We start from the raw sequence: 19,997 nt of genomic DNA on the forward strand, positions 1-19,997 counted from the left end.
ATTAGTATAGGTCCTCTTCCTCTTTGCGTTCTTGGGGCTCAGGAGTTTTCGGCGGCTCTTCGGCGTCGAACGCATCCTCGTCTTCGAAGATAGTTGTCGCTGGCTTCGACGGGATGGTGAACCTCTTCGTCGAACTCTCTTTTCCTTTGCAGGATGTTATCCATTTCGGCCTCGAGCCTTCTCTTTTTCCTTTCCATCTTGGTGGCCTGCTCGGCATCGAGTGATTCGGACGATCTCTTCGACATAGACTTTGACTTCGAAGTAGCCTTCGGGTCATTTTCCTTCGGTGTCGAGCACTCCTTTTCGGAGACGTGCTTCGACGACCTAGGCTTTTCTTGTGTTTGACGTCTGGGAGTCCTTTTTGAAGGATCCACTGGGCTGTTTGTCCCTGGATGCAGCTGCGACCGCCGAAATGTTCAGTGCTAGTGCTCCTTTCGTGGACTTAGACTCTGCTTTTAGAGAGTCTGACTCAGGCTTTCGAGAGTCTGTTGGGGTTTATGGGGTCGACGTCTATACCCCTTTCGTAGTTTTCTCATCAGTCTCTACGACCGTGTAGTCATCTGGTCCCTCTGTGATGTCCTCTTCGTCACTGGAGAGGACCAAGTCCCGAAGCGACGGAGGACGGCCTTTGCCTTGCATGCTGTGGTTGGCTATCCTCTGCCTCTCTCTAAACCTAAGAGTCTCCCGGGTGAAGACGGAGGAGGCTTCGCAATCCTTGCTTTCATGGTCGACCAAAATATTTACAACAAGGGGTGGTGAGGGACAGAGTCTCTGAATTAAGCAGAAAGCTCTCACCCAGTCAAGAGATCAGGGCTAGATCCAACATCGTGTTTTAGCTCACTGCACCATCCCAGTTTCAGAACCTGGCGGTATGCAAATTAGTCTGTTCCTGTCCCAGTGCATGATGGGAACAGGGCAAACCAAACTACAAAAGCCAATTCTTACACTGGGAAGGAAACAAGCTCCCGGGGACCGGTTTCTGGCATTACAGCCGTCTTCGGCCCGGTTTGCTTGAATCCTGATGGTGCAATGAGCAAGGGTCTCACATCTGAGAATACCCTTCCACGCTTAGGGTGGACAAAAATATTTACAACAAGGGGTGGTGAGGGACAGAGTCTCTGAATTAAGCAGAAAGCTCTCACCCAGTCAAGAGATCAGGGCTAGATTCAACACCGTTTTTTAGCTCACTGCACCATCCCAGTTTCAGAACCTGGCTGTATGCAAATTAGTCTGTTCCTGTCCCAGTGCATGATGGGAACAGGGCAAACCAAACTACAAAAGCCAATTCTTACACTGGGAAGGAAACAAGCTCCCGGGGACCGGTTTCTGGCATTACAGCCGTCTTCGGCCCGGTTTGCTTGAATCCTGATGGTGCAATGAGCAAGGATCAAGCCCTGATCTTTGGACTGGGTAAGAGTGGTCTGCTTAATTCAGACACTCTGTTCATCACCACCCCCTTTTCTAAATCGTTTTTGGCCACTATAGGTGTGGCAGGGTATACTCAGACATGAGTCCCTTTCTCACTGCTCCATCAGGATTCAAGCAAGCCGGGCCGAAGACGGCTGAAATGCCAGAAACCGGTCCCCGGTAGCTTGTCTCCTTTCTGGTGAAGAATTGGCTTGGTAGTTTAGTCTGCCCTGTTCCCATGATGCACTGGCCAGGGACAGACTGATTTGCATATAGCCAGGTTCTGAGCTGGGATGGGGCAGTGAGATAAATAACGGTGATGGATCAAGCCCTGATCTTTGGACTGGGTAAGAGTGGTCTGCTTAATTCAGACACTCTGTTCATCACCACCCCCTTTTCTAAATCGTTTTTGGCCACTATAGGTGTGGCAGGGTATACTCAGACATGAGTCCCTTTCTCACTGCTCCATCAGGATTCAAGCAAGCCGGGCCGAAGACGGCTGAAATGCCAGAAACCGGTCCCCGGTAGCTTGTCTCCTTTCTGGTGAAGAATTGGATTGGTAGTTTAGTCTGCCCTGTTCCCATGATGCACTGGGCCAGGGACAGACTGATTTGCATATAGCCAGGTTCTGAGCTGGGATGGGGCAGTGAGATAAATAACGGTGATGGATCAAGCCCTGATCTTTGGACTGGGTAAGAGTGGTCTGCTTAATTCAGACACTCTGTTCATCACCACCCCCTTTTCTAAATCGTTCATGGTCGACCGGCAGAGGTTACAAACCAGATGCTGGTCCTTCTGCGCATATTTGTGGTGGCAATTGCGGCAGAATTTGAACGGAATCTCGTCCATTCCTGCGCTCAGGGGGCCCGTTGTGTGCGCATTCTCCGTCGAAGTCTTCGATGTTCTCCTCCTTCGCCGTCCCGGCTCAATGGTCTTGTTCCTAGATGTATTCTCCAATATTTTTCTGCAGATTTCAGTCTTTTACTTCTTTTCTCCAAAAACTCTGGAACCTATCGGTGACGATCCAGACCCAACAGTGGAAAAAATAATCTGAAGATGGCGCCCAAGGAAGGGAGCTTCCGCAGGAAGTGTGCCAACGCCACAGGAAGGACACCAAAAGCTGAGACGTCGCCGCCCAACTGGGCTACGGGAAAAAAAAAAAAAAAAAAGAAGGGCAAAGACTACGATTCCGGACCCAACCACTAGACCGCGGAATAATGCACAGCATAGTGAATCCAGAAAGATTCACGCTGCAAAACTTGAGTACTCGGAGGTGCACGGAAGGCATTTTCCTATTTTATTCTTCACCAGGGACAGCCAAGAGTAGAAGCTTCCTTATTAATAATAGCAATTTCCTGCTTCGGTTCTGTAGTTTGTGAGGGGGCAGTTTCTAGATTAATTACAGGGAGCATTTGGACTAGTGATTCTGGAGAACTCAACAGTTGATGGTGATTTTGAACCATTTTGGAACAAAGCAAGAAATTCTCCCTCACTACAGCCTGTATAGGGGTTAGGTATGAAAGCAGGAAATCACACTTTGTTGTGGTCTTGAGATCACGACTGATAAGCGCCATTCTTGCCACCGATCTCTGATAGGTTTGATGGTATTGACCTCAACGTGAGGGAAAACTCCATTCATACCCAAATGGATATTATTGCGGCGTTTGTCCATCATACTGCCTCTAGGCGCCTCTGATCATCTTGGAAGTCACAGGTGGATCATCTGTACTGGAGGGGACTTATGAATTATACTGTATCTGTCATTTTTGATCCCCCTCAGGCCAACAGCCACATGCTTTCCGAATAGTGCTTGTTGATCAAATGGCATGTTGCATATTAGGTTGAGGAGATGTTGCTGGACCTCAGGTCGAACATGGAGACAGAGGCATTATTGCTCCTAGAGGCTGTGTCCGTGACATCTAAAGTGCAATGAATACTGGGATTAGCTATAACTTTGCCCTTAAACACCCTCTCCTTTGCCCTTAACTGTACTGCTTTGGGAGATTTTGAAGGAGCTCTCGCATCTTCTGGTTACCGGGTTCTATCGCCACCCTCTTGTCCGCTGTGTCAGTCTTTCTGCTTCCCTTGCAGCTGGAGCACTGCTCGTGGCCTGGGTGGAGGCGCACTTGCAGGCCATGTGACCCAGCTGACCTTTATGTCAGCTGGATCACTAGTTTGAATGTTTTCTATACTCTCGCTTTGACAGTCTCCTAAAAATTGCCAGGGGCTAATTTCCGTATGCCCTTGAGCAGGTGTAGAAACTGGACAGTACAGTGTGATTTGGAGAGTGTCTCCAGGAGGAAGTGGTCATTCTCCTGGGTGACATACATGTGCCACTTTGTGCTATGGCCCTCTGAATTACCTGATGATATGATGCAGTAGAGGCCTTCACTGGGTAAGGACCTAGACTAGGGTGACCCGGGAGATCCACTTTATGGACTAAGTACTACACTCAGCTGCCTTTTGGCTAGGTTCATGCTATAGAAAAGATGTATATATGCATTCATGATCGACATCCTAGGTATCATCAGTGGGGCACGGGCCTGGACATAAGGGCTAGTGGCCATAGGCACCACCTGGCCATGAATATGAAAGATTGGACACCTCTAGTGACTGTTTGGTGGATGAGGTGGACTGTCTGGCAAAGGAAGGTTTAGTTGCTCTAGCCTGGCAATTCCCCAGTGCCAGCTTGGGAGAGAAAAGCCTGAAAAAAGGTTCCACCTCGAAGGCCAGCCTACTCTTTGAGGAAAAGGCACTGGCTGTGGTGGTTTGGCTCTGATTTTAGGGGGTGGATTGGGGTGGAATGGGCTCAATGTTCTTGCCTCTAGGTATGGACAGAGGTCTCAAGGTCAGCTGTGCTCTCCGCTCTAGCGTCGAGGTTTTCAGCACCTGTGCCAATGAAGCCTTTGGTTCTGGCTTTGGATGGGCCACTAGCGTTGTGCACTCTTGACGTGGCTGGATATGAATTTGAGGGGGGTGGGGTGGGGGAATGGATGGATGCTTGTTAGACTGTGAAGCTTTTTGTTGTTACTTAACAGAGCCAGAAGGGGGTAGAGGTCATTGGCTTTTTGGGATATCCATGCTTGGCCTTGACGCTAGACTCTCTCAGGTGGGATGCTCTGTCTTACTGTGGGACTTTTTTTGAGCCCTTGGCTTGGTGACATGGGCATCAGGCGCCAAATGTATACACAACCAGAGGTGTGATCCTCGTGCAAGGGCTAGTCCCTGGCCCGGGGTCTACGTCCTTGTTCTGCTCATTGGATTCATTGGAAAGCAATAACTACAGACTGCTTGACAGCTGCACGCACAGGAGACCAGACGGGCCACCCTTTTCGTGTTCTTTGATGCAGAGGGAGGCCTTTCCCTTAAAATATGATTGAGGTTTCTGAGGTGTTTTGCTGGTACGCCGTCCTGTGGGACCAGCGCCATACCCTTTGATGCCCGAGAGTATTTTTGGATCTTAAGACAAGGCACAACGTAAAGTAAGCGGTATTGTGGTCTGGGTACATGCACTAGTTGTTTATAAGTGGCTAGGAGGTCAATTTTAATAGGGTGTCCGTTCCATTACCGACACAGCATGTTCTGGCGAATAAGAAATGGAAAAGGTTCTCAGACCAGAGGGGCATAAGGCCCTCGATGTCTTGGGGCTTTGAAGAAGTCTTCTGTGTCGTCATAGTTGTTTGCACTCCGAGAGGACGGAGTACTGGAGCTTGGATTAGACATCGGGTCTCTAACCAGTAGCTTGTGAGCTACGGTAGCTCTCCAGCTGCCTCCGAGTAGCTCACCTGTGTGCAGTCCAACTTATGAAATTAGAAAGCTTTAGCCTGGTTGAATATACAAATAAAAAAATTTAAATATATAACACTAATAATATTAAAAGCTCTCAATGTGTTTAACCAAACTAAGTAGCACTCTGTACAGAATAGGTTGGAGACCAATGGAGACACAGTGGGTTGGAAATTTAACTGAACAGGGCCAGCAAAAAGTTGTTGTAATGTATTTGCATCAGACTCTGCTCACATTGGAACCCAAGGGAAGAAAAAAAAACAATCTATCATGCAGTATGTGCCCATGTACAATGTACATCAAGAGGAGTCACTGCACCATCTTATGACATGAGACTTCTTTGAAAAACGCAAATTTGAAAACATCTGAGCAAACGCGGCAGGAGTATGGTAAGCATTCTACCGACACATTTCCTTGGACTGTCTCTAGTGCTTCTCTGAAATAAGACAGAATAGTAAGGATGTGACAATTCCGCCCGTCTGATCAGAGACGTCTTACTGTATCAAAGATCAAGAAAGCAACAACTGGAGGTCACACATTTGCACCAAAGCTCGGGAACTCACTACCTCCATCACCCAGATAGATTAGAGAAGAAAACAAATTCAGGAAATCCCTCAAAACATTTTTTGAATGACCTGCTTTTATCTCAGTCACTATATGAGGGACTTGACTGTCCACGCTGCGTCGCCAGTCGGGTAGCCATGCTCTTTACAAATCCATAGCACAGCATAGCATGCTGGGCTGTGCAGCAATGAAATGGTGTGCAGATCCTGTGCTACGTTGTTTTCACTGTGTGCTTTTAACAGCTATCTGTCCAGGTCTAGATTCTTTGAAGATTATGAAGGACTGCCACTACTGCCATGCATTCCGAGCACATTTACGGAGCAAGCTTTAGACTACAGGAAAATACTACAGATTAGTACTGACAACTTTCTGCATCTTTTCACAATTAAAATGGGAAAATAGACATCCTAAACATCTACAGTGCATGGCAAGCTTCCTGCTAGCATGTGGAATATTCCCCGTTTATTTGAGGACTATACGCGATTCAGAAGGGATCTAAATTGCTTCTTGAGACTATTCTTTGGGACCAGGACTAGAAAGCATTTTTGAGTCCACTTTGGTGGAATATACGGCAGAGGTGCCATGATGGAAGGCGAATAGTCATCTTGCAAAATAGTTAGCATCTCCCTGTGATGTTCTGTCACTCTTACATGCTGTTACAGACCTCTGGCATTGCCAGTCATTTTCCAACAGTTTTTAATATCACACCTTTAATCTTCATCATCAGTATCTCCTCTTCTGTGTGTTGATCAAAGAGCAGAGCCTGAGAATGATAGGTTGAAGATTTTCAGCTGAGCATTTTTTTTTCAGCGAGATAAGAAATAGCCAGGAGGAACATATCAGGATAATGCCATGGCAAAAGCCGGAGTCCGCCAGTTCTGCCAAATCAATTGTAGCACCAATGATCAGGTTGGATACAAACACTGTGTACGAAAACCACCTCTTGAAGTTCTGTCTTATGTCGCATGGTAGATTCTTGTAGAGATTGTAGATGCAACTCAGTTGTGGTAGGCATTTCGGGGCAGTAACTGCAGTGCAACATCTTTTCAGTTACATCCATTATTTTACCCTATATGTGAGGAACTACTGATATTTCCAGTGCTGAATCGTGCTTTCTCCATTTTGCTGAAACTGAGGTTTAGTGTGTAGGTGTTTACACAAATGACAGTTATTGCACTGAAGGCCGAGGAGAGAGAGTAGAAGAGGCTGCAAGTGTACCTCAAATGGATCATCATGTGGTATGATAAAGTGGAGAGGCCTTTTCTCAGAGATACATCCAGTGGATGGTATGGATATTAAAAATCTCAATGTCAATCAATTTGATGTTGGAAGAGAGTTTGCACAATTTTTTGAGGCGAGGCAACATCAATTGTCGCAACGCAGAGTGTGGTGTTCACATCTGAGAATGTTTTCAACGACTAACACTTGCCTGACACCGAACCGTGGTGGCAATATATTGACTTTTATTTATTTTTTTTTAAATCGGCCCGCATTATCCGCTGTTACTTTATAAAATTGGAAAGGTAAACATTTATGTACAAGTATGGCAGTTCCCCTAGAATACGTGCTATTGTTCGCGAAATAAAGGTGTGCACACCAATTACAGGCAAATGAAGTAGGAGATGAGGGGGACAAGTGGGTTTCCTGCAGAAAGACCACTTCCGCTTTATGGCGCTGCAAATAATTCAAGACGTTTACCTTTTCTAGTGTTGTTCAAACCCCGCACTTCCACGTAACAAAATTGACATCTGAGACAGTGGAGAGCTTACCCGCCATTGTCACAAATGTGGGTAACTATGAGAGGCATAGATGTGCGAGCATATGCTTGTGGCACCTCATAACGAAACAGCCCAGACAGGAACAAGTAATTCCATAGACCTAAAGAATACCCCACCCAACCACCCATCCCCTTAATCAAAAACAAGGGGAACACCCACAATCCCATAATGGTATTAAGCAAACTTCAATTTTACAAAATGAAAACATCGCAAGAAATGTGCAACCGCACAGGGAGCGAGGCAACGCCTCGCCTTGTCCTCGGAGACCTAAGAAACATGCCTTGCAAACAGAATACATTAGGCCAGAGTCCACAATCCTAAAACATCTTTAGCATATAAAACCTGGAAGAAAGAACAGAGAAAATACGCAGTGATACTTATCATTATCTTGCCATAAAAGGTCTCTCAGCTCACAGAAAACAATTCTTTGCTGGAACCAGAGTTTGGTATCTGTGGCGAACGTTCCGACGTGGGAAACTTTCTCAGCGAGCCAGCGTGGGAGCAGAGTAGAAGAAATTCCTAGGCCTCAGCTGGAGTGTAGAAGATCTTGGATCTGCCATCGACGTCCACCTTCAGACGCACTGGATAAAGTATTCCATACCTTTAGCCGACTTTTCGAAATGCAGCTTTAACCGACACAAATTTCCGACGGCCCTCTTGACCACCACCGTGAAGTCTGGATACAAAGAAATGGAAGAGCCCTGCCAGTCCAGTGATCCACGCTCCTGAGCCAGTTGCAACGCCGGATCTCTAGCCCTAAAGTTCAAGAGTTGTGCAAGGATGGGGCGAGGGGGGGGCAACCAGGATTCGGGCGCGGACTGAGTTTTCTATGCGCCCTTTCGACAACAAAGGCAGTGGTGAAGGACACTCGACCGAACAAGTCTGCCAGTAGGGCCTCAACGAACCCATCCAGCTGATCCGGGTTTGTGAATTCTGGCACACCCATAATGCGGACATTGTTGCGCCTACTGCGGGCTTCAAGGTCCTCATTCTTCATGGCCACGTTCTTTAGTAGGCCTTCCATCTGCTCCAGACGTTTTGTTGCTTGAGCCACACCACCCTCAAGGTCAGATACCCTGTCCTCCTTCGTGTCCAGTCTTTTATCATGTTGGTCCAGTCGGGCCCCCAATGTGTCAATGCGCTTGTTGAGGGTGTCGAAACGCAAATCCAATGCACGGATGCCCACTGTCAGAAAGTGGCTCTATATATACTGGGCTAGAATGAAGTACAGTGTGTATAGAGTCCACCAACCCCAGAGGTATAACAGAGGTTAAAGTCAGAACTGACCTTACTCTCCAAAGTGGTAGCTTGCTCGAGCAGTAAGGCAGTACCAGAGGACAGTGTAAAGCATTTGTTGTACACACTCAGTCAGCAAAAGGTTTCCCACACTCAAGGACTGAACTCCAGGCAAATTGTTTAAATATCCACAAATATAGGTGTTTTATTTTTAGAACCAACAGTTATAAAAATGTACTTTTCTTGTTACGAGTTCAATCATGTAATTTCTTTGCAAAGGAGCAATAAAGTTCGGGTACACAATTAATACAATATTGACAGTAAGCAACACAATCCTAAAACACACTATAGCATTGAGCTCAATGGGTTTTCCACATGCAAGTACAGTTGATTACTATACAGATTACTTTAGTAGTCTCAGGACTAGATCTTAGATTCAGTCCTGGGGTCTAAGCTGAAACCAGATTAGCAAAAACTTTTTAGTTACTGTAGTGAATTTTCATGAATATAAAGCGGTTTTAAAAGTTCACACTTAGAAACTTTTCAATGGAAATCTGACAATGTTATTCAATGGGAGAAAATTCAGGTTGCAGGTAAAGTACGATTGTCTTACTTTTGTAATCCAGTACTGGTCTCCTAGGGCCAACACTGGGGTCTTAACTCAAAACAGGTAGGTAATTGCTTTTCAGTATTTCCTGTGATTTTTAAAGAAAATTTCAAGTTTTCAAAAGTAGACACTTATAAGAAATTTCAGAGAAAAGCAGACAATGGGTTCCTATAGAGAAAATACAGATTACTAGTAACCCCGCTAGGGATTACTTTTGCTGTTCAGTACTGGGCTGAAAGGTACAGTACTGGCTTATCCCCTGATCACAGGTCAGTACTTTGGAATTTGGCAGATTTTATGTGAATATTTTCAGTTTTCAAAACTTTACACTTAGAAAATTTTCGAGTCAAAATGGGTCAATGTTATCCAATGGCAGGTAAGTAAATTACCGGTTTCCAGGTGAGTACTTGGTTGGTGAAGTTGAGGTTCTGGGCAGAGACTCAGGGGTCCCCCAGGGTTAGGTAATTACAGTTAGTTCAATCCCAGCGACACAGGGGCGGCCGGGTGCAGAGGTAGGTAGGCCCAATGTTATCCAATGAGGGAAGGGGGGCCTTCGCTTGGTGGCTGCTGGTTAGCAGGCCACGCAGTTGTGGGGGGGTGGGGAAGTAGGATAGGACACAGGGATCACAGCCAGCGGCACTCGGGCGGCTGGGTGCAGGGTGCTTTTGAGCCATCGGGCGCTCAATGTTATCCAATGGGAAAGGTCAAAAAGGAACAAAGGCTGCAGGCTCGGGGACGGAGACTCTCCAGGGGCAACCAGCACTTTGAGAGGTAAATTGGGATCTTGGAGCACAGGTAGGTACCCCAAAGGGAGGCACAGGGGGCTGTAGGGCGTCGGGTGCAGGAAAAGCTTACCCTCTGCTGGTCGCAGTTGGGGTGGCCCCTGGTTCTGAGTCTGCAGGCGCCGGCTGGTTCGTCGAGGAGGGTCTTTGGGCACTAGACTTCGGGTCCCAGTCGCCGGGGGGACGTCCTTGTGGTCTTGGTTCGGGTTGGCCCGGCCCGGGCTCGGCTAGTCCGGAGCTTTCTGGTAGGCACCAGGTGGATTGTTGCAGCAGAGCCTCTGCTGATGGGATTCCCAATCTTCAAGAGGGCCAAGGCAGGCAGGTCCTCTGGGTGTCCCAAGGTTGCTGTCCGCGGGGGTCGCCGGGTTTAGGCAGGAGCAGGTTCCAGGGTCAACAGGCCGGTAGGGCTGGGGCCAAGTTAGTAATTGTTGCCCTGTTAGCAGCTGCACGGCGGGTCGTCTTCTTGATCTTCTTTCTTATTTTTGGTATCGGGATCTGGGGAAAGAAAGTTCAGGGAGACCCTAAATACTAAATTTAGGGGCGTTCTAGGTAGGGCAAGGACAGGGACCAACGGGTCCCTGTCCTGGGGTGAGTACACCCAATAGTTCGCTCCTCTCCTGTGGGAGGGGGGCAGGAGCCTAGCTGGGATTGGGCAGGGCTCCCCATCTACAAGATGGCCAGAGCCCGGCGTCGTGCTTCACCTCGTCGCCTCCACCTGAGGGGTGGAGTTGGCAAAGGTTGACACCCCCCCCCCCCTTCCTGACGTAGTTTTTCCCGCCAGTCTTCCCGCCAGAGTGGGTGTAGAACTGGTGGGGGCCAGTTGCTGCGTACAGCAAATGGTCTGGAGAAGCTCTCAAAGGAGGCATGCCTTTGAAGCTTCCCCCTGTCCATCCTGGGGGAGGAGACATAGCACCTCGCTCAGGATGTGCATTGTTGCAGGCCCAGGAGAGCGGGGGGCTCTCCACCCAGGGGTCCAGCAACAGGTCTACTGTGTGGCAGACTCTGCAGCCACTCAGCCCAGACGTGGATTGTAGGTCCGGGTTTTGGAGGGCATCTCTAAGATGCCCTCTGGTGCATTTTACATTAAATCCCACACTGGCATCAGCACGGGATTAATGCGCTGAGAAGTTTGGTACCAAACTTGTCAGTCTTCAGTGTAGCCATTTTGGTGCTATGGAGTTCGTAATGACAACCTCCCAGCACTATATACTCTTAATCAGACCCCCCAGGATATAGCGGCATGGATTAGCAAATTTAGCGGCACAAAAATGGAAATTTAGCGTCACAAATATGGAAATGTAGCGGCAATTGTGCGGCATTTTATTTGGCCATTTTTCCTACATCAAACACAGATATCTTAGTTTTTTTAGTTATTTAACAACATGAAGCTATGTATATTTGGTTTATTTACAATGTAGACACTTTGGTAACTTTGTGGATGTCAATTGAGGGTGGTTGAGCGTAGCACGCCTTTAGCACCCGTGGCAGCATCTGCAATAAAGGGGTTGATGCCTACCCACACACACCACTGAGCACGTGTTACAGCAACATGCATAGATAGATTCTGCAGTACTCAAACTGGTACCCCTCAGTCTCCAAGCGTGCAGCCGCACAGTCTGGGAATCCGTATAAAGGACCCTCTTATCTCGATGCAGAGTGGATCGCTCTGTATGGACGCAGAAGAAGACGCAGCATTTGAGTAGTAATAGATTGGTAAAACAGCCATTCCACATCCAATCTGGGGCAATGTCTATTATCTGTGCAGGATTCTCTCGAACGTTCCGCACTACATTTGACAGGAGTGGAGTCTCCAGAAATACAGGCTGAACCTACCGGTATCCCCCAGGGAGTTACATGGCACAACACGGAGAACATTTCAGTTCTGGGACAGGGTGAAGATGTGGTGTCCTGTCACCTTATCAAAAATGTATTTCACAGCTAGCATGTATTTTTTAACACAGACATTTCTGAAAGTGGCGCGAGGCTCCGATTTCTTCTCTAAAGCACCGTTTACTGTGTACTTTAGGAAATGAGATTGCATTTAAGAACCATCTGATCGTGTAGTGAAGGAGCCACCCTCAGCCCGACGTCTTGTCAGAGCCCGGTTCCTCGTGTACAAACAACCCTTTGCGCTCCCTCAAGAGAGACGGGGACGGATTGAAGATCACTGAACTGAGAGTCTGAGACCACACACTACACTTTTTTTTTTTTAGATATTAGATGCAAATACTTTTACTTTCAAACAAATGCCCTTTACAGAATATGTGCAGTTCCTACAAGAGTTAATAACGTCCACATCAAAGCTTCCGTCGCTTCTTCCGGAACTGCTTATTGTCAATATCTTCGATCATATCCGGGGGCTCGGGCTTCACAAACCCCTCCGTCAGCCTGTAATACACCACGGTGGAGTTCGAAGCCACAATCGCCAACACGACAGATGACGGCGTATCCTCTTCCGCCTCCAGATTCCGTGTCCGCTCCATGATGTGCTGAATTCTCTCATGACTATAGGACATTCCAATTGACGTTGGCACCACAACCTAGGGGCACTGCCCTTCCTTCTCCCGCGCACAAAGACAGATTAACTTCAGGTCTCTGAGCGCCTTGTACCGCACCTCATGCCAGTTCCGCCCTTCCACAAGGTCTATATAAACTAGGAATGTGGTGTAGACAGTGCTGCTAGCAACATTCAGCGCCATCATCTCCAAGAACTTGGGATGGCGCTGTATCCAGTCTCTACAACTCTCTCGCACTCTGCCTTCCTGGGCTGCCACCTGCTTGCTATGCATTTGGGCTTGCTTATGAGCTTTACTCTTCTGTTTATCTTGCCGAATTGTGTTTTCTGTTTCCTCCTCTACGTTGCTTCCCCCTTTTCCCTCCTGAACGCTGCTCCCCTGCGTTATTTTCTGCATGCTGCCACCTTGATTTGTCTCCTGCATAACTTCCTGCACCTTGTCTTCATGAGCTACCTGATGCAGGCTGCTAGCCTCTGTCGCGTCGTGCACGATGCACTCTTGAGCTGTTAACTCCCTCTGATGCTTCCAGCGTGCCGTCTCCAGGGGGTGCCTCCTCCATGCTGCCTTTATGAGGTCCCCCTGGCATGGCATTTCCCTGGGCTTCCTCATTCATGTTGTCGGCTTCATCTGCTTCCTGCCTAGTTCTATTCTGGGATACCGCCAGCAACACACTACACTTTACTGGAAAAAATAAGCAGCACGGTTTCAGAATTTTAGTGTGCACTGCCATCTGCTGGTCCAGATCTCTCATAGTGATCTCTCATAGTGATGTTTGCTCTGAATCAGTTTCGAAAATATCCTATCAAACTTTTTATCCACCGTGGGTTTCCATCATCAGGCCAATGGAGTGTACTTTAATAGCGGCTCTTGTAAAAATGCCGCGATTTCTACTAAAGTGCCGATTTCGCGGGCACTTGTGTAAAAATCGCGGCATTTTTACAAAAGTGCCGTTTTCGTGGCAAATCGCGAAATCGCGATATCCTGGAGGGTCTGCTTAATGGCATCACTGCACTTACAGTGCCCAGGAATGGCCCTGGGTACTGTAGGGGCACAGGGCTCATGCACCTGTGCCCTCACCTCTGGCATAGGGCACCCAGCTTGAGGGGGTGACTGATGTATGCCAGGGCAGTGGGTTCTGTGGGTATGACACAAAGGGATGTGTGCCATGTCGACTCTTGTTTTAGTTCTGTACTTAGGCACTCAGCCTGCAAAGGCAGTGTGTGGGTGCCAGGGTACAGGGCCTCTGAGGGTAGCACATTAAGTGCTGAAGCCCTCAGGGGTCTTTTCTGGTCACCATGCCCTGGGTACCTAGGGTACCATTTACTAGGGGCTGATAGGTGGCCAGAGAAGCCAATTGGGTCTTTGGTTTCAGTACAGTTTTAGGGAAGGAACACAGGCCCTGTGTACCTGGTTGGCAGGAGCCCAGGGCACACTCAGTCAAAGCCCATCAGCAATTCAGAAAAAAATGGGGGCATACCAATGCAAGAAAGATGGCACTTTCTCACACCCACCTTAAGTTCTGACTTGAGCACTTAACTTTCCTGCGCAACTTCCAACGGGGGTGGGGGGTGGGGGGGCGGGGGGGGGGGGGGGGGTTGCCACTCGCAGACATCATAGAACACATTGAGTCCGCACCCCCACCTGTCTTCTCAAAGGAATATGCTACTTACCAGTATGCATCTGTTCTTAGCATGTAGGGCTGCTGACATTCATATCTGTGCATAGATCGCCGCATAGTGTTGGGTCCGGATGATTGCATATTGTTGTCCTGGAAGAGTCTTCAAAGTATCACAAGATAGGTGGCTCCTCCCCTGGACTACAGTGCGCATGGGCATCCTCTCCATCCTCAGATTGTTTTTCGCCATTGTGGCAGAGATGGAGTGTGGTACAGTAAGAGATGTCCATGCAAAAAAGTAAAAGTAAGAATGAATGTTACAGCTTCGACAGGCACCGGGGAGGAGGGTGGGCGATATGAATGTCAGCAGCCCTACATGCCAAGAACAGATGCATACTGGTAGGTAGCATATTCCGTTCGAGGCATGTGGGCTGCTGAATTCATATCTGTGCATAGAATGTATAACAGTCTCTCCCCTAGCGGTGGTTACCTGTGTCAGCTGCAGCAGTCTGAAAAAGAGATTTGAGAACAGCCTGTCCTACAGCTGCTTGGAGTGTACATCTACGCAGTAGTGTTTGGTAAATGTATGTATGATAGACCATGTGGATGCTCTACATATTTCCTCTTGAGGAATGTTTCCTAGGAAAGCCATGGAAGCTCCCATTTTGCATGTGAAATGCGCTCTTGGGGGAACTGTTAAAGTGCGTTTAGCTTTAATGGCTGCACTTAACTATCCATCTAGCTAAACCATTTTTTGAAATAGGGTTGCCCTTGTGCTGTGGTGAAAAGGAAACAAACAACTGTTTCGTCTTCCTGAAATCTTTTGTCCTGTCTATGGAATATAGGAGAGCTCTCTTAACATCCAGTGTGTGTAGGGCTCTTTCAGGTACTGACTGTGGATTTGGGAAAAACACTGGCAGGTCTATTGTCTGATTGATGTGGAAATGTGATACCATTTTGGGCATGAATTTAGGGTTTGTCCGAAGCACGACCCTATTTGCGTGAATTTGAATGAATAGCTCTTGAATAGTTAGGGCTTGCAGCCCGCTAACTCTTCTAAGCGAAGTAATGGCTACGAGAAAAGACACCTTCCATGTTAAAAATTGTATTTCACAGGAGTGTAAAGGCTCAAAAGGTGGTCCCATTAGTCTGGTTAAAACAACGTTTAGGTTCCAGACAGGTGACGGTGGGTGTCTTGGGGGGGGGGATTACTTGCTTGAGGCCCTCCATGAATGCCTTAATTGCAGGCACTCTGAACAGTGAAAGGTGCTGCCTGTTTTGAAGGTATATTTACAACAAGGGGTGGTGAGGGACAGAGTCTCTGAATTAAGCAGAAAGCTCTCACCCAGTCAAGAGATCAGGGCTAGATCCAACACCGTTTTTTAGCTCACTGCACCATCCCAGTTTCAGAACCTGGCTGCATGCAAATTAGTCTGTTCCTGTCCCAGTGCATGATGGGAACAGGGCAAACCAAACTACAAAAGCCAATTCTTACACTGGGAAGGAAACAAGCTCCCGGGGACCAGTTTCTGGCATTACAGCCGTCTTCGGCCCGGTTTGCTTGAATCCTGATGGTGCAATGAGCAAGGGTCTCACATCTGAGAATACCCTTCCACGCTTAGGGTGGACAAAAATATTTACAACAAGGGGTGGTGAGGGACAGAGTCTCTGAATTAAGCAGAAAGCTCTCACCCAGTCAAGAGATCAGGGCTAGATCCAACACCGTTTTTTAGCTCACTGCACCATCCCAGTTTCAGAACCTGGCTGCATGCAAATTAGTCTGTTCCTGTCCCAGTGCATGATGGGAACAGGGCAAACCAAACTACAAAAGCCAATTCTTACACTGGGAAGGAAACAAGCTACCGGGGACCAGTTTCTGGCATTACAGTCGTCTTCGGCCCGGTTTGCTTGAATCCTGATGGTGCAATGAGCAAGGGTCTCACATCTGAGAATACCCTTCCACGCTTAGGGTGGACAAAAATATTTACAACAAGGGGTGGTGAGGGACAGAGTCTCTGAATTAAGCAGAAAGCTCTCACCTCAGCTATGGCTGCTAAGTGTATCCGTATGGACGTATAGGCTAAATTGCAGCGGTGTAAGTGCAAAAGAAAGCATATGATATTTTGAATTGACGCGTCTAGTGGGTTTATGTTGTTGTTACAATAAATAACAAAACGTTTCCACTTTGACGCATAGCAAGCTCTTGTTGTAGGCTTTCTTGCCTCCCTGATTATGTTCATGCAGTCAGGAGGTAAGTTGAGGTAGCCGAACTCTAGGACCTCAGGAGCCAGATTGCAAGGTTCAGCTGCTGCGGATCTGGGTGCTGAATGTCTCCATGGCTTTGCGTTAAGAGACTGGGTGTTAGTCGTAGTCTTTGATGAGGCACCAGGGAAAGTTCTAGGAACGTGGTGTACCACTGTTGCCTGGCCCATGTTGGAGCAACTAGGATTAGCGTCATGGAGTGCTGGCGCAATTTGCGTGCCACCAGCGGTATCAACGGTGCTGTTAGAAAAGCGTAGGCAAATTTAGCTGACAGTTCATCCATATCGCATTGCCCTGAGACTGCGGGTGTGGGAACCTTGCGGCGAAGGACCGGCATTTTGCGTTTTCTTTTGTGGCGAACAGATCTATTTCTGGCTGTCCCCACTGTTGGAAGTATGGTTGAAGCACTGAGGGGTGAATCTCCCACTCGTGCACTTGCTGGCTGTGTCTGCTGAGCAGATCCGCTATCTGATTGTCCTTGCCTGGGAGGTGTTCCGCCATGAGAAAAAATTTTCTTTGGATGGCCCACTTCCACACTCTTTGAGCCAGATGCGACAGCTGTGGGGAGTGGTTTCCTCCCTGTTTCTGTAGGTAGTACATCGCAGTCATGTTGTCCGTCCGAATCAACACTGTTTTGTTGCACAGATGTACTTTGAAAGCTTTGATTGCCATAAAAACTGCCATCATCTCTAGCAGGTTGATGTGCAGTTTCTTCTGCTGCGTGGTCCATAGGCCCTGTACTGTGTGGTGGAGGACATGGACTCCCCCACCCTATCAGGGATGAGTCCGTTGTTAGCACAATTTGTGGTACAGGCTCCTGGAACAGTCGTCCCTTGCAAAGGTTTTGTGGTTTCCACCAATGCAGAGAGTTGTATGCACGACTGGTCACCAACACTAGGTCGTTTAATTGTCCCTGAGCCTGGTTCCACTGCTCTGCTAGGCACTCCTGCAGCGGACACATGTGAAGTCTTGTGTGGGGGACTATGAAGATGCACAAGGCCATCATGCCTATCAGTTGCATAAACACTCGGGCTGGGAGTGAGTGTTGTGGTTTGAACTTCTGGATGAGCGTTTGAATACTGTTTATTCTGGCAGAATTTTGTTGCGCTTTTGCTGCCAGAGTGTCTATTGTTGCTCCCAGATACTGCTGCACGTGGGCAGGCTGGAGATGGGATTTGTTGTAGTTCAGCGAGAAACCTAGACTATGCAGGAGGTGAATAGTGCGCGACATGTGGCTGGCACATTGCTGGGCCGACTGTGCTTGTATTAGCCAGTGGTCCAGATATGGATAGACATGTATCTGCTGTCTTCTGAGGTGTGCAGCTACTGTCACTAGGCACTTGGTGAATACCCTTGGGGCTGTTACCCCAAAAGGGAGGACCTTGAATTGGTAGTGCTGGTTTTGAATTGTAAACCTGAGATATTTCCTGTGTGTCGGGTGTATAGGTATGTGGAAATATGCGTCTTTGAGGTCCAGTGTTGCGAGGAAGTCTCCTTGACGCAACAGTGGCAAGACCTGCTGCAGAGTGATCATGTGGAAATGCTCTGATAAGATGTATTGGTTTAGGGGCCTGAGGTCCAAAATTGGTCTGAGAGACCCGTCCTTTTTGGGGATCAGGAAGTATAGAGAGTACACCCCTGTACCCTGGTATTCTAAGGGTACTAGTTCTATGGCCCCCTTTTGTAGCATGCTGATGGCCTCGTGCTGCAATAAGTGTAGGTGTTCTGCGGACATAGGACGTTGTCTTGGGGGTATGTTGGGCGGTGTGGAGATTAACTCTAGGCAATAGCCATGCTGTATGATTTGCCTCACCCACCTGTCTGTAGTTATGGTTTCCAAGACTGGCAGGAACTACTGTAATCTTCCCCCGACCGGTGTTACATGGTCTGGGGGCAGTGACAAGAAGTCACTGTTTGGTGTTGGTGGAGGATCTGGAGCTGTTATTTCCTCGTCCTCTACCCTTGGTGTTATTGCCATGATATCCACCTCTACTGTTCTTGTTGTAGGTGATTTGCTTGTTGCCTTTATTGTAAGGGGTTTGCTGTGTTGAGGCTCCTCTAGTAGCTCCTCTGTTGCCGGAGCGACGAAAGGAACCGCCTCAATATTGCTGTGACTGCAAGGCACCCATAGACTTGGCTATCTCTGTGTCCTTTTTCATCTTGTCCAATATTGTGTCCATATCAGGGCCAAATAGATAGTCTGGGTTTACAGGTTGATTAAGTAAAGTGTTTTGAACTTCGGTTTTAAACCCAGAGATGCGTAGCCACGCATGTCTTCTGAGCATGACACTGGTGTCGATAGCCCTGGCTGCTGTGTCTGCTGCATCTAAGGCACATTTAATGGATGCGTTAGATATGAGCTTTCCCTCTTGTATCAGGAATTCTGCATGTTCCTTATAAAGGTCTGGTAGATGTTGGAAAATTTGCTCCAGTGTATCATAGTGCGCCCTGTCCTACCTGGCTAACAGGGCCTGCGTGTTTGCAATTCTCCATATGTTAGCTGCTTGAGCAGCCACCCTTTTGCCTGAAGCCTCCAGAATTTTGGACTCTGTCTGGAGGTGGAGCTTCGCCAGAGGTTTGAGAATTAGCACGTTTACGTGCATTGGACACGACTTAAAGAATCCAAAGGCAATTGTCCCTTAATGTATGTAGGGTCAACTGGTGCTGGCCTGTATTTTCCCTACATCCTAGGGTTAATGGCCCGTGCCCTGGTTGTGTCTTTAAATATGTCCCCTGCATGTTTAAGCACCCCTTTTAGCATTGGCAATGTTTTGACGTTTTTCTCAGAGGTGCTGTAAGTGTCAAAGAGGAAGTCTTCATCAATGGGATCTGCATGCATCTCCACATGGTGATTATATGCTGCCCTTTCTATTAGTGCGTTGAAGGCAGCTGTGTCCTCTGTAGGCGATGTTTTAACAGGGTATGCAGTATTGTCAGGAATTGTCCGAGAGTCTCCAGGATCCACAGGGTCAGACCATGGCCGAGTTTATATGTCCTGGTCATCATCCGTGGGATAATTGTACTGTTCATTGTCTTCACACTCCCCATAGTTGTATGTGCATGTGGGTGAGTACATATAGGTTTCCTGCACATATGGTGTGATAGTCTCAAAAAGAACTGGAGATGTTGAAGTGTCTCTTTTTCTTTTTAGAGGTATTTTGTAGGACTCAACGTTAGTGTCAGGTCTGGCTTTTCTTTTGAATAGGGTAACCTTCCCAGTATCGGGGTCCACATACAGTTTGGACTGTTCTTCAGCCGATGGGTCCTGTTCCTCAGGTACTTTAGCTCTTTCCCCCAATTTCTGCCTTTTTGGCTGGGTCGGTTCGAATCTGCTATCTTCGAAATTTTATCGGTCTGAGAGACTTTGCTTGTTGGACTATATTAGTAGACTGTATGATCTTTTTTGGCGCCGTGATTATCGATCCGACTGTTTTTGGTTGTTCG

At 47.8% G+C, this 19,997-nt stretch overlaps 1 protein-coding gene and 1 pseudogene across 1 annotated transcript in view; both read right to left on the bottom strand.

Moving 5' to 3' along the window:
- DDX42 (DEAD-box helicase 42) overlaps positions 1–19,997 on the bottom strand; it is a 401,460-nt gene that overhangs the window by 14,862 nt on the left and 366,601 nt on the right. The gene's annotated exons all lie outside the window — the stretch shown is intronic.
- Positions 12,432–13,427, bottom strand: LOC147716936 (uncharacterized; annotated as a pseudogene).

Source organism: Lissotriton vulgaris, chromosome 5 (assembly GCF_964263255.1).
Source record: "Lissotriton vulgaris chromosome 5, aLisVul1.2, whole genome shotgun sequence".
In the NCBI taxonomy this organism is placed as follows: domain Eukaryota; kingdom Metazoa; phylum Chordata; class Amphibia; order Caudata; family Salamandridae; genus Lissotriton; species Lissotriton vulgaris.